Below are 14,518 nucleotides of genomic sequence, written 5' to 3'. Positions count from 1 at the left end.
TACAAAGGAAAATATAATTAATATTTTCTTCACTAAAAGTAATTGTTGGAACAGTAGAAAAAGTTAAGTTCAATGCTTTAGCAATATGGAGATGGAGGAAGGACAGCCTTGTTGAAAGCTGAGTAAATGATATACACTTAGTTATAAGAATGGTGTTGGCTTAGTGGTTAGGGTGCCGGCTTGGGATCCTAGGATCCTGGGTTTGAATCCTGGTCGATTGCTGAATTAACGCCAGGGGGGTTGACTCAGCCTGTCATCCTTCCGAGGTCAGCAAATTGAGTACCAGTTCACTGGTAATTCCCTGTGTGTCGCAAGAGTCGACTAACAGGGTTGGTGGCAGGAAGGGCATCCGTCCATAAAACATTGCTTCAAAAAGGGGACCATGGTGCCCGAAAAAGGCCAACCCCTGCTTTGCAGGGGAAAATGGCCTCCAAAGGTGGTTATTCTTTTTCTTCTTCTATAAGAATCAATAATGTGTTAAATTTTGTCAGATTTCAGTCCAGATTTTGTTACTAATTAAGTGTAAGACTGTAAGGGATCCGATTTTCGAATCCTAATCCAGATTTCAACTATATGCTTTAATTAGTCCATGAGAGTAGATAGTGTTTCCAATCCAAGGAACGTTTCAATAGGCCGAAACAAAATGGCGGCTTAAGAACCCAGCAATGTGACAATGGGCCAGCTGAACAAGATGGTGGACTACCATGTTTGTAAGACTTTTTTTATTTTTTGTTATGAGCATTTCATTAATCATCTTCAAAACGGTGTTTAAACATACCCGAAGACCCAGTTTTCATTCGTGCACTCTCTTTCAGTTTGACAAGTTTGCTTGCAAAGTTTGGGGCTGCTAGGTTTCATGGTTTTGGAGTTATGGAGGGGAGACACACACACACTGACAAACGCACACTCATACTGCCTTTTATTATCATAGATTTCATCACATGCATATGGAGCCAGGGGTCAATTTTTCATTTAGCCTGCAGGTAGCATAATTTTTGATTTCTGGCTTTTAGAATTGGTCAGGGCCTACCTACTCTTCGTCAAAATACACTGAGCGTTCATTCAACATCCACCAACTAATGCTAGCAGATGGGACGCCCAGCTTAATGTCCATCCGAAGGACAGCACACTTTATGATGCAACACCTTGCCTGCACAGTTTATAGTTGGACCAGAATTGAACCCATGCCAGATTGCGCAAAGTAACGTGCTTCCTCTGCACCATCCAATCAGAACTAAATGATCTCAATAAGAAGATAGAGAGAAGATACTTTCATAAAAATAGATGACATTAAGCTAGGGGGTTAGGGTAAAGAGCTCGGAGGAAGAGAGATTTTTTTTCCCAAAGATAACAAGCCCTCAGGGGAAGTGTCTATGCGCACTTCCCTGAAGATATTTTGTCTTTGGAAAGATCTCAGGGGAAGTGTGTAAATACAACAACCCCCAAGGGGAAGTGTGCATACTCAGCATTTTAAGCATCAGTCTTGGACACTTCATGTATCTGCATTTGCAAGACAACTTCCACTTAAAATTCAAAGTTCACAGAGAGACGTGTAGACTGTCTAATCCCATAAAACACATCAGGACATACCACGAAGCAAAGTGAACATGTGCAGCACAGTCCACATCCTTTAGAGGAATGGGCCAGGAAGTGGCAGATGGAATTTCATGTAAGTGAAAAAACAAATATGGGAATGGGCAGAAACAACATTGATCCAGATAATTGTATTAATTGGGAGATTCTGCAGATTGGAGAACAAAAATAAAATGAAGGACTAATTGCAGACAAAACACTCAAGCTGTTAGCGCAGTGTCAGACAGCATCATTTAGTAAAGCAAACAGACTTTTCTGACAGATCAGGAGAGGAATTGTGGTCAAGTCAGAATAAGTTGTGCTAGAGTTGTACAGAAGTCTGGCAACATTTATCTTGTTGCAGTCGGTTTTTGTTACATCATATAATGGATATAACTGTGTTCAGTGAAGAGAAAAGAGAATTTTTGCAAGGCCATCAAGTTTTAGATATGATGAGGACTAACATATTTAAGGGGAATGACAGTACATATAAAAGTCTATATTTTGAGGAGTTAAAAACTGGGACTCGAGTCTACAGCTTGAAAATAAGCAAACTAGAACTGAAATGAGAGCGAGTTTTCTTTTCTTACTCGGGGAGTAGTTGGTGGAAAGTTAGTTGGAGTAATAGACAATTGATCAGTTCAAAAAGTAATTGGTTAAATAGGTAGAAGTGCCTAGAAGAGTGGCGGGTAGGTGTGGCTTGTGTGAGCAGGAAGGTAGGTGCATCTGTTGGACTGAGCCTGTGTGCACCATCCAACGGGACACCATCCCATCCTATCCCTTTCATGTGTGCCTCTTCTACCAATCTTCCTTCCCTCTCCTTTCTTGTGGACAAAAAATGAAACTCATTAAGACAATGCTGCGGTGGCGACACCTCACAAGCTAGGTGGACAGAATGCCTTTTCTGTATCTCCGTTGCTTTGTATTTCCGAGAAAGGAGAAGAGTGAAGCGAGATGAGAGGAGAAAGGAACAAGTGTCAGTGCAATGTTGACAATGCACCATTTCCTGAGCGCTGTAGTCATTGTTATTTTTAGGCTGGGAATCTGCCGTATATGGAGAAGCGCTTGCTCTCCTTCCATCAGCTTGGCCCCCTTATCCAGCAGGCAAATCTAACACAGATGCTGGCTGACCCTTACAATTGCCTGCAAACCGTTAGCTGTGGTGCTTGTGATCTACTGGCAAGTCACATTCAAGACCACACAAGTTTTGGGCTTTATCAATCCACAATGAGTTTTCATGTCAGCTTTCAACCCCCTGCCTGGGTCCATTTATCTGCTTGTCAGTTTCATGGTCCTTGTCTTCAGCTACTGCATGTAATATGACCTTCCTCCTTTCTTTGATCTCATATAGATTTACCTGGCGACCACCAGTTTTACAAATTCAATATTTAAATTTGTTATATGACAGTGTCTGAAAATAGTTTGTCAATACATGATTTAGGAGTTCTGATTTTAACAAGTTCAAGGTTTTTTTTTTTTTTAAGAGAAACATTGAGAACAAGAGCGAGAATTGCTTTGAAGAGTGGTGGGACGAATAAAATGTATGGGGGGGGGGGGGGAGGGATCATAACTGTATAATCTGAATGTGATTGTTATAGTACAGTACTGTCTGTATATTGATTTTGTTATTGCTGTTGATAGATGTTTTTCTCTCCTCCAACCTCCCCTCTCCCATTTTTAAAATCTATTTACCTGTACTTCTATTAACTTGTGTCAGCTGGTTTATGGTTCATCATTCGGCTAATAATCCTTCTGTGGTCAAAAAGCACGATTGTGGGAAATTGGTGTCATTACCTCAAAGGAGGCTTTATAAAACTACTGCCAGATCACCTAAGGTACCGCTCGGGCTTCCATCCTGTTTTGAAGGGCGATCCGGACAGAGCATTCAATTCTTGCTAGAACTATCTGTACGCTGAAAAACTAAATAAAGAACAATTCAGCTTTCTCGGTGAACGGCACACGGTCTCATGCAATGATTCGGCGCTAAATTGCTAACTGTGCCGGGTGAAGGATTTGACCTCAAATCCACCGGTTTATCCGGTTGACCATAATATTGGTTTTTCAGCATTGACATCGGGACACTGTTCCAAATTTGGGGACCGTAACAATATATATAGCAGGGTGAGCCAGAAATATGGTCATTTTTGAAATTTGTGTAAAGGAAATAAAAAATTGTATTTCAAAATAAATTCATTTATGATATTGAAGTACATAACATGCTTTTTTATCTTTTTTTATTTTTTACTGATTTAGTTTTAATTTTTGCAGGCAGAACACTTGAGTGACCATGTGGAACTGGTCGGGTGAAGAACGCACTTTCGCTATCAAAGCTTTTACAAGAATAATGATAGTGCAACTGCTGCACAATGTCAATTCAAACTCCATTTAAATGTTCAATGTCATGGAAATGTGCTGTCTGTTCATGCTATCAAGTTATGGGTTCAGAAGTTTGAGGGGACCGGTTCAACTTTTAAAGATAAACCGCCGGGAGCACCCAAATCAGTAAGAACAGCACAAAACAGTGAGTGTGTAAGGGAGTCAGTTTTGAGAAGTCCGCATTGCTCCAGCCGAAAGCATGCATCAACCTTAAGAATTTCTCACACGTCACTACGCTGCATATTGCACAAGGGTTTTAACTTTTATCCCTATAAAATTCAAACTGTCCAGGAATTAAGCCAAAATTATGAGATTGCCCACAATAATTTTTGTGAGGGAATGCTTGCCCATGTTGCAGAAAGTCATTAATAAATTGGCGTCCAGGATTGGAGGAATGTGTCAGACGAAATGGTGCGCATCTCCTAGATATTCTTTTCCACAAATAAATGGCATGTTATATACTTCACTTTCTTGTAAGAATTTGTTTTGAAATACAACTTTTTATTACCTTTACACGAGTGTTAAAAATAACCATATTTCTGGCTCACCCTGTATATTTATATACACTATCGGTGAAAAGTTTTAGAACACCTCAATTTTTCCAGGTTTTATTGAAATTTACGCAGTTTAATGTCTCAATGCACTCTGAAATTAAGCACAGAACAAATAAACAATTTGAGACCATTATAACCCTTAAAAGTGTGGGTCTTTCCTTTAGAGAAATTGCAAAGAAAGCCAAGGCGTCAGTGAGTACAGTTTCCTACACCATCAAAAGGAACTTGGAAACTGGAGGAAACTCTGACAGGAAGAGGTCTGTCAGTCCCAAAGCCACAACAGAATCAGAAGACAAGTTTCTGAGAGTCAACAGCTTGTGTGATAGGCGGCTCACAGGACAACAGCCTCAAGCACAGCTTAACACTGGTCGAAGTAAGCAAGTCTCAGTTTCAACTGGGAAGAGAAGACTTTAAGCTGCAAGTTTGACAGGTCGAGTGGCAGTAAGAAAGCCATTGCTAAGATGGCAAAATAAGAAAAAGTGGCTTGCCTGGGCCATGAAGCATCATCAATGGACTACTGAAGACTGGAAGAAGGTCTTATTAACCGATGAATCAAAATTTGAAATCATTGGTTCATCACGCAGGGTTTTTGTACGCCGTCGAGTAGGCGAAAGGATGGTTCCTCCGTGTGTGACACCAACCGTCAAACATGGAGGAGGAAGCGTGATGGTCTGGGGCTCTTTTGCTGGATCCAGAGTCGGCGACTTGCACAGAGTGACTGGCACCTTGAACCAAAAGGGCTACCACAGCATTTTGCAGCGCCATGCAATACCCTCTGGTATATGCCTAGTTGGTCAGAGGTTCATCCTACAACAAGATAATGACCCTAAACACACCTCCAGGCTATGTCAAACTATCTTCGAGGAAAAGAACAAGACGGTAGTTTTCAAATCATGGAATGGCCAGCACAGTCTCTAGACTTAAACCCCATCGAGCTTGTTTGGGATGAACTGGACAGAAGGTTTAAAGCAAAGCAACCTACAACTGCAACACATTTGTGGGAACTTCTGCAATAGTGTTGGGAAGAACTTCCCGAACAATATTTGATTTTCATTGTAGAAATAATGCCACGAGTGTGTTTGGCGGTTATATCTGCAAAAGGGGGCTACTTTGCTGAGTCAAATAAATTTACTTTTGTTAAACAAAATGATTCTATGATTTCTTTTTTATCTCCAATTGTTTATTTGTTCTATGCTTAATTTCAGAGTACATTGAGACATTAAACTGCATAAATTTCAATAACAACTGGAAAAATTGAGGTGTTCTAAAACTTTTGACCGGTAGTATATATATATATATATATTAGGCGGCTGTTGACGCGTTATCAATGGAGGTTCCTGGCTCGAGCCCCGCATTGAGTCAGGATTTTTTCACACTTAGCCCCTCGCAGGAATTTGATTCCTGTTTCTAAAATTGTAGATGAATTAATCTTCAATGCATTTCTACTTATTCACACACACTTATTCACACACATTCACACACACGCATGCATATACTTACGCTAACATTCGGGGTCTGCCTAGCAGGCATGTAAGACATCGGCCATTATAAAGCTCGCAGTGTTAAGTGTGGAAAAGTTCTGAGGAGATTGCGGCTGACTCAATAGCGCAGTGGACTGTTGACGCGTAATCAATGGAGGTTCCTGGTTCGAGCCCTGCATTGAGTCAGGATTTTTTTACACTTAGCCCCTCGCAGGAATTTAATTCCTGTTTCTAAAATTGTATATACTAGGGCATGCCCGTACTATATCTATATCTAAAATTATATCCCCCCCTCTATTTACATGAAATGGTTTGGTTCATGAAATGTTTTGGTTCATTCGCAACGCCAAAGCGAACGGCGAACGCTTTACATGAAATGGTTTGGTGCATGAAATGTTTTGGTCCATTCGCAACGCCAAAGCGAACGGCGAACGGCTTGCGAGTACAGTGACAATCCCCCCCCCCCCCCCTCTATTTAGATGAAATGGTTTTTATTAGTTTTAAAACATAGTTTAACGCCAACATAGCGCCAACATAGTTTGCAAACGTGAAATAAATGAATACGCTCTCAAATGTGCCATCCGAGGCAGAGTGTGTCCGCCACGTTCGGCACACGCGATAGCTCGCTGCTCTCTGATTGGTTGAATCGTTTTTTGGACATAGCTCGGTAAGTAATTGTCCGATTAATATGAAACCTTGAAAAGGCACATCCTCGGGTCCCCAGCAATATACCTGGCAAGTTTAAAGTATATCGGACCCGTGGTTGTCGAGAAACAGCGGTCACAGACAAACAAACGTACAAACGTACAAACAAACACACAGAGATTACTGGAATTATAGATATATATATATATATATATATATATATATATATATATATATAGATATATATATATATATATATATATATATATATATATACTAGCAGAAGTACCCGGCATTGCCGGGAGGGGGAAGAGGAGGGGAGGGGGGAGGGGGAAGGGGAAGGGGAGGGGGGAGGGGGGAGGGGGAGGGGGAAGAGGGGAGGGGGAGGGGGAGGGGGGAAGGGGGGGAGGAGGAGGGGGAGGGGAACAGGGGGGGGGGGAGGGGAGGGTGTGGGGGTGCCCGGGGGAAGAAGGGCCCCCTCCCCCCCTCCCCCCCTCCCCCCTCACCTCCCCCTCCCACTTCCCCCTCCCCCCCTCCCTACCCCCCCCCCCTCCCCCCCTCCTACCCCCCCCCTCCCCCTCCTACCCCCCCCCCCCCTCCCCCCCCCCCCCCCACTCCCCCCTCCCCTCCTCTTCCCCCCTCCCCCCTCCTCCCCCCCTAACACCAGGGGGGTTGACTCAGCCTGTCATCCTACCGAGGTCGGCAAATTGAGTACCAGTTCACTGGTAATTCCCTGTGTGCCGCAAAAGGCGCCTAACAAGGTTGGTGGCACGAACCCGGAAGTCGGAACTCATTGTCGTCAAATAAATGTAGCATGTATGTTTCACTCTCTGTCACATGCCGTTGGTCCCATGTCAATCGGATGAAGTTGAAAAATTAACATTACGAAGTTTCTCTGGGACGTACTGATTCCGAATAATGAAGTTGAAAAATTAACGTTCCGAAATACGCTAATTACGCTAACAGAAGCGCTGGCGCTGCGAAGCGCTAGAGGGAGCGCTGCGCTCCCTCCCTTCGATTCCCTCCCTCTTCTGCTAGCGCTTCTGCACTAATACGCTAATTTTAAAACCCGAAGTTTTTTTTAATTTAAGGTGTGCTGTAGTTACTCTGAGACGTACTGATTCCGAATATACCTTTGGTTTTTCTCTGCGATGAGTAGTTCTCGAGTTATAAGAGGACAAACAAACAAACATACTTTACTGCTTTATATATATACTGTATATATATATATATATATATATATATATATATACATAAATATATATACAGTATATATATATATATATATATATATATATATATATATATATATATATATATATATGTATGTATATATATATATAGTGACGTTTGTGAACATGGGGTCGGAAGTCATGCACCCATCATGCAAGTCAAAGCGCAGACCAGTAAATATTAGTGCCACCAGGTTTTTGAGGAGGGAGACGAGTTTGAAAGTTCATGCTTTAGATTGAACAGTTGTTTCCTGTTTCTCCTGAAGGTAGAAACGCACTTGTTCTGGACTTTATGGAATGATCCGGGATTGTGGATTTGCCTTCCAGGTGAAGAATGCAAGTTGTTTCAAGGCAACTGCTTCACCACATGATTCAGTGTACCATGAGCCGAAGGAGGGGGAAAATAGCTGAAGACGAAAGGGAATAAATCTGTGTATAAGAGAGGGCAGGTTTCTGTGGAGAAATTCCCAGGCTGAAACAAGTAGAAAAAGACATATTGTCATGGCCCCCATGGTTCTAGTAATTTTGCTGTGTGGAGTTAAAGGCCGCCAGTTGGCCATCTTTGGTCAGATTACAAAACAAAATATGCATATGTGTAGGGTAGAATGGGGCAAGACGTCCCCCATTAAGCAAGATTGCTGATATCTGCTCCTGTTGCAGCTATAGAGAACTAAAAGTAAATGCAAACAATAAGGACACATTAGCGCTACATAATAGCACAAGCACACCAAGATAGAAAAAAACGAAAAAGAACAAGAAGTGAAAATATTATTATTTTTTTTGGCCTCTTTGCCCCATGCCGGAGGTAAAACGCCCACCAGGTTGGGGCAAAACGCTTACTGTGGGCGTGTTGCCCCTGAGAAGTGAGCGTTTTGCCCCTTACTTCCGAATTACATAAAAAGAAGATAATACTAACGTCTGACTAGAAAAACATAGTCTCCTACATAGAGGAAATTTCACTGTAAATACAAAATGTCATGAATTGTGACTTGGTCAAATTCAAACAGTCATGGGCACATGTCAATCCGAGACATCCGACTCGCAGTTTGGGCACAGGAACTGGGCCAGTCCTGGCGTACATTGTTCATGTGCCCAATGAAGGCACAACTGGCACTGCACCCACACCTCCCTGGGTCTGGCACGGCTGTACTCCTCACAGCATATAAGACAAGGCCAGTCTTCCTCCTCACTCGAAGCCTGTCGAGCACCTTTTGTGGCCATGACTTTCCCGGGCTTTTGAACAGTTGTCAGCCCTGTCTCATCCATGTTCCACACTCTTGAAGGGGTGTAGTCTTCAGCTGTCAAACACTCCTTGAAGAGGTCAAAGAAACCCTGGACCCTGGGTTTATTGAAGCCCACAACACGCGCTATGCTGGTTGCTTGAGGCTGCCTGAGGGTGAGGTCGTGACGGGAGAGAAAGTTCTGGACCCAGTCCTTTCCTGCCATCCGGGACTCTCTGTTGAAAGGGTGGCTAATTTGAGCCTTCTCAGCAACATCAAACGCTAGACGCTGCATGTCCCGCATCCTCAGACCGTACAGTCGCCTCTGCATCTCCGTTACATGTGCTTTCAGCTGCGCGTCGATCTCAGGAGGAAGGGCGTTCTTATATCTCCCAAAATTCAGCACACCAGGTGCTGCTACTTGCTGGTCTCTGTGCCTTCGTAGGGTAGGCCTACGTGCCGGAACACCAAAGTCCTTGCTGGCACGAATGAGTGGAAGTCCCTCGCTCACTGCTGTCAAGGCTGCAGACAAGTTGCTTTGGCCATAATTGCCCCTCTCTGTCTTCCTTTTGTATGTTCTCACCATCATGTATCTGTTGACAAGTGTTTAAAAATGATTCAGTCTCTAAATCATAATTTCTTTTATTCATAACTTAGCGGAATATATTCAAATGATAGTCACTTTTACTAGCATAGCAGAGAGAGAGAGAGAGAGAGAGACACAGAGAGACACAGAAAGAGAGAGAGAGAGAGAGAGAGAGAGAGAGAGAGAGACACAGAGAGAGAGAGAGAGAGAGAGAGAGAGAGAGAGAGAGAGAGAGAGAGACATGCAGTACTCTAGCATTTCAAGTCAAGTCGGTATTACATTCAGTGGAATGAGGGGCACATTAGGCGTCTTGCCCCAACATCCCAGTGGGCGTTTGACCCCCAATCTGTTACAAATCTTATCTTTGGAAATCTGACTTAAAGCAAGGGAGGCAACTAGTTTAGTCTGGCATCAACAGATAGCTAACAGATCCCTATAACAAGAAAAAGTAGAGACGTTCTGTTTCTTCTGCTATTTAGATGATGGTACTGAACAAATGAAGTATGAAATTTACAACAAACAGGACGAAAACAAAGAAAAACATCTGAGAAACGTACCGCTTTCTCTGCCTGTGTCGCCGTCGTGGCGGGAAAGGATGTTTGCGGAAGGAAGCTCGCAAGGCATCATGGGGCTCGTTGCATCACGTGGTTTAGTATATATTGTGGGTAGGCGTTTGACCCCTACTGGGCCTCTTGCCCCACCCTACCCTACTCACATGGGTTGTCTTTCAGCCAAGTTTGAATAAAATCGGTCCATGCATGTCCGAGAAATGGTTGGGGACACGTTTACACGTTTAAGTAACCAAATGGCCACCAGTCAGCCATCTTGGATCCGATCTCGAAACAAAATGACGTGCATATTTAAGCCATTATTCATTATCTGTGTGCCAAGTTTTAACAATATCGGTAAATGCATATCCGAGAAATGGTTGAGGAAGTTTCCAATATCATGTTTTTGTACAACTAAAATGGCCACCAGACTACCAGTCGGCCATCTTTGATCAGATCGCAAAATAAAGTGAGCTGCAGCTATATGCCATCATGTGCTGTGATTGTGCCAAGTTTGAACAAAATCGGTCCATGCATGTTCAATAAATGGTTGGGGACATGTTTAAGTAACAAAATAGCCACCAGTCAGCCATATTGGATCTGATCTTGAAAGAAAATGAGGTGCATTTGTAAGCCATCATTCATTATCTGTTTGCCAAGTTGAACAACATTGGTAAAAGCATGTCCAAGAAATGGTTGAGGACGTGTTCAACATCAGTTTTTTTTACAACTAAAATGGCTTCCATTCGGCAATATTTGATCACTTCATGAAACAAAACGATGTGCATATGTATACCATCATGTATTATCTTTTTCCCAAGTATGAACAAAATCGGTCCATATATCTTTGAGATATGGTTGCCGACGCACGGACGGACGAGACCCAATCCTTCAGCCCCCGTTTCGGGGCAAGTCCATTGGGGGGGGGGGGGAGGGTAATAATACCAGGGGCAGTAGATATAGGAGATCAGTCCTGAAGTTTGATGGCTGCTTGCAGTCCCTGACAGTTTGCCTGAGTGAACTGCCAGACTCTCTGGCACTGAGGCTGTTCTCTGAGAATAGCCAAAGAAATGTTGACCTTCACAAGCACATGATCAGATTAACCAATTGGGGGCAGGCGAAGAGCAAGAATTGGTCACCACCAAATCGAGGAGGAAGGATTTGCCATTGGAAGATATCTGGGTGGGAAAGTTTACAGATTGAGTCACAGAGATCCTATGCAAAACTGTCATGGCTAGTGAGAGAGATACCAACACCCAGACAATTAGCATGGTGACAATTTAATTCACCACATGCAAATAACAGGGAGATGGGATGATTGATTAAACGTTGGTCCATGTCATCTAAGGAAGATGTAGATGGAGTCGTCAATGTTGGGAAGATGGTACAGTACAACGCACAGACAAACTTGAGGTTGGAGCAGAGGGGAAGTTGCACGCAGAGGAACTCCTGAGGTTTGCGAGGTATAAGAGCAGGACACAGAGAGTGAGAAATGGAATCTTGATGTGCAGTGCAGCTCTCCCACCAGGATGAGGTTCAGGTCGATCAAACTGGAGGAGACAATAGCCAGTGAAAGACAATAAGTAGTTAGGGACTTCCGTTTCCGGTCTTGCTGGCGAGGGTTCGTTTATTCTCAGCTCTCCATGCTATCCATCGAAATCGAAGTTAAGTAATTGTTCCCATTTGTATTTTCGTTATAACTATTTATTTTATGGTGTATATATTGTCTCCCGACGAAGATTTTCGGTGCAAATCTTTCATACCTGTACTGAAAATCGTGTTAATTCGGGTCGTGTTTTGAGGCCTTGTAGTTGTACAGTGAACACTGTACAACCTTGAGGCTTTGTTTTTCTCTCAGCGGTCCGTGTTTTTGTGATCCAATAACTTTCGTTCTCTGTTTTCCCAATCTTTTCACCCCATAGCCCTCTTCCTTGTGTAAATCACAACTCAAAAAAATCCAAAAAAAAAACATTTCCTTCTCTGTTCTCATTCGTTTATTCATTCTTATTCGTTCGTTCGTTCATTCTTCGACCACGTGTTTCTCCCCCATTTCCCCAGATAGATTGTCAAATTTCAACTCGTTATTTTATCGTCCATGCGTTATTGTTTTGATTATAGTTACTTTTGGTTTGAATTTCCTGTAACTTGTAATTATTTAATCGTGTTCTGCTCCTCGTGTGCGGCCTTGTAGTTGTACCCCCGTCGGTGTTTGTTATCTTAATCGTGTTTTGCTTTGCTCTTAGTTTTTTTCCCTTCTACCCCGAACATAATACTCTGTCTAACGTTCTAAATCCCCACCTCCCCCCCCCCCCCCACCCCCAAAAACCAAACAAACAAAAAAAAAACCAAAAACATTTATTTTCCTTTCTCCACGTGTACTGTTGACTCATCCTGTATTTTCTGTCCAGGTGTGCTGTTCGCCCCACCCCCATTAACTCCTTGCCATCCACCGTTTGCCCTTCACGTGACTCGTGGTGGTCCCTCTCGGCTCTCCCCCCATTGGTATTTTTGTGCACATAAGATTGTTCACGGTTCTGTTTAAATATTATTTAAATATGTATAACCTTTCCCCTTCAGTGTTTTACTCAGTGGTATTTTACAACACGCTGTTTTTCTTCCTATTTAAAAGGCTTTTCTCAATTTCCTCTCCAACTCATTCCACCTCAAAAAAAAGAAATTCAATATCTTATACGTCTCCCTCACTACATGGTCTAAATTCACATTCATTCCATCCCTCCTCCATCATTCTGAACCGGATTGCTAACTTGAAAATCACAACAAACCCAATTTGTTTTCAATGTTCGTCTTTCATTAATCATCCACTTTCTAAACTCCCCTCTTGCCCCTCCCATTCAAATCCCTCCCCTTGCACCTACACTCCTAAACTCCCCCCTTGCCCCGCCACTCTTAAACTCCCCCCCTACCCCTCCACTCCTGAACTCCCCCCTTGCCCTTCCACTCCTGAACTCCCCCCTTGCCCTTCCCCTCCTAAACTCCCCCCTCACTCCTCCCCTTCAAAACTCCCCCCCAACCCCTCCCACTCAAATCTCCCCCCATACCATTCCTCTCCAATTCTCCCTCCTCTCCCCTTCTCCTCAAAGCTGCCTCCTCCCCACTTTGTCTCCCTTCTATCTCATACTTCCACCCCCCCCCCCCCAACCTTCTTCTTTCCTCTGCCCCCCCTCAAACAACCCCTCACTGTGCCTCATCCCTTCACCTTCAAACCTTTCATCCTCCTCATCCTTCCCTTTCTTGGAACTCTTCTGCAATCGCTGACACACTAACAACTGCTCTCCCTACCTCCCCCTCTCATCCTTCATCTTACCCTACTCCTCCCCTCCCCTGTCCTGTACCCGATGCTCCCCCTCTCTCTTCATTAACGGTATGGACCTCAAACATCCGGGGCCTTCGCTCAAACCTGACTGATCTCTCCATACAGGTTGCTTCTGACAATCCAGACTTGATCTGCTTAACAGAGACTTTCCTCCTTCAAGATGTCTCTAATTCCTTAATATCTCTTCCTGGTTACTCCCTCCTCCGGTATGATAGACCTGAGCCTCGGCCTGGTGGTGGGGTGGCTATCTTTATCAAAAACTCTCTTCCTCACTCTCCTTGCACTGCCCTCTCTCCTCCTCACCCCCAGGAGTACCTCTGGCTACGGCTTCCTCTCCACTCCCACCTTTTGTTCATATGTGTTCTGTACCGTCCCCCAAACAGTGATGACTCCATCTACATTTCACTGTCTGACAACATGGACCAACTTCTATCCACTCATCCCAACTCTCTCTTCCTCATATGTGGTGACTTCAATTGTCATCATGCCACCTGGTTGGGTGTGGGTTCCTCTCTCACCAGTCATGGCACCTCAGCAAAGGACTTCTGTGACTCACTGGGATTGACACAATCTGTCAATTTCCCGACCCGGATCTCAGCCAATGGAGTATCTTCTCTTCTAGACTTGGTTATGACTAACTTCCCTGCTAATGTCTGCTGCTCTTCTTCTGCTCCAATCGGTTCTTCTGATCATGTGCTTGTCAAAGTGGACATCTCTCTGGCCATTCTCAGAGAGCCTCCTCAGCGTCGACGAGTCTGGCATTTCAATCAGGCCGACTGGGACGGTCTTCAAGCAGCCATCAATCGTCTGGATTGGTCTCCCATCTCCACTGCCTCTGACATCAATTCTTCCTGGGAATTCTTCCAAAGCAAACTGATCTCTCTCATGCATAGATTTATCCCATCTCGCCTTCAGTTGTCTTACCCTTCCTCCCGTCCATGGTACACTGAATCTTGTGGTGAGGCAGTTG

Source organism: Myxine glutinosa, chromosome 8 (genome assembly GCF_964187855.1).
Source record: "Myxine glutinosa chromosome 8, kmMyxGlut1.1, whole genome shotgun sequence".
In the NCBI taxonomy this organism is placed as follows: Eukaryota; Metazoa; Chordata; class Myxini; order Myxiniformes; family Myxinidae; genus Myxine; species Myxine glutinosa.
The sequence above is the reverse complement of the archived record's forward strand: the minus strand, read 5'-3'. Positions refer to the sequence as shown.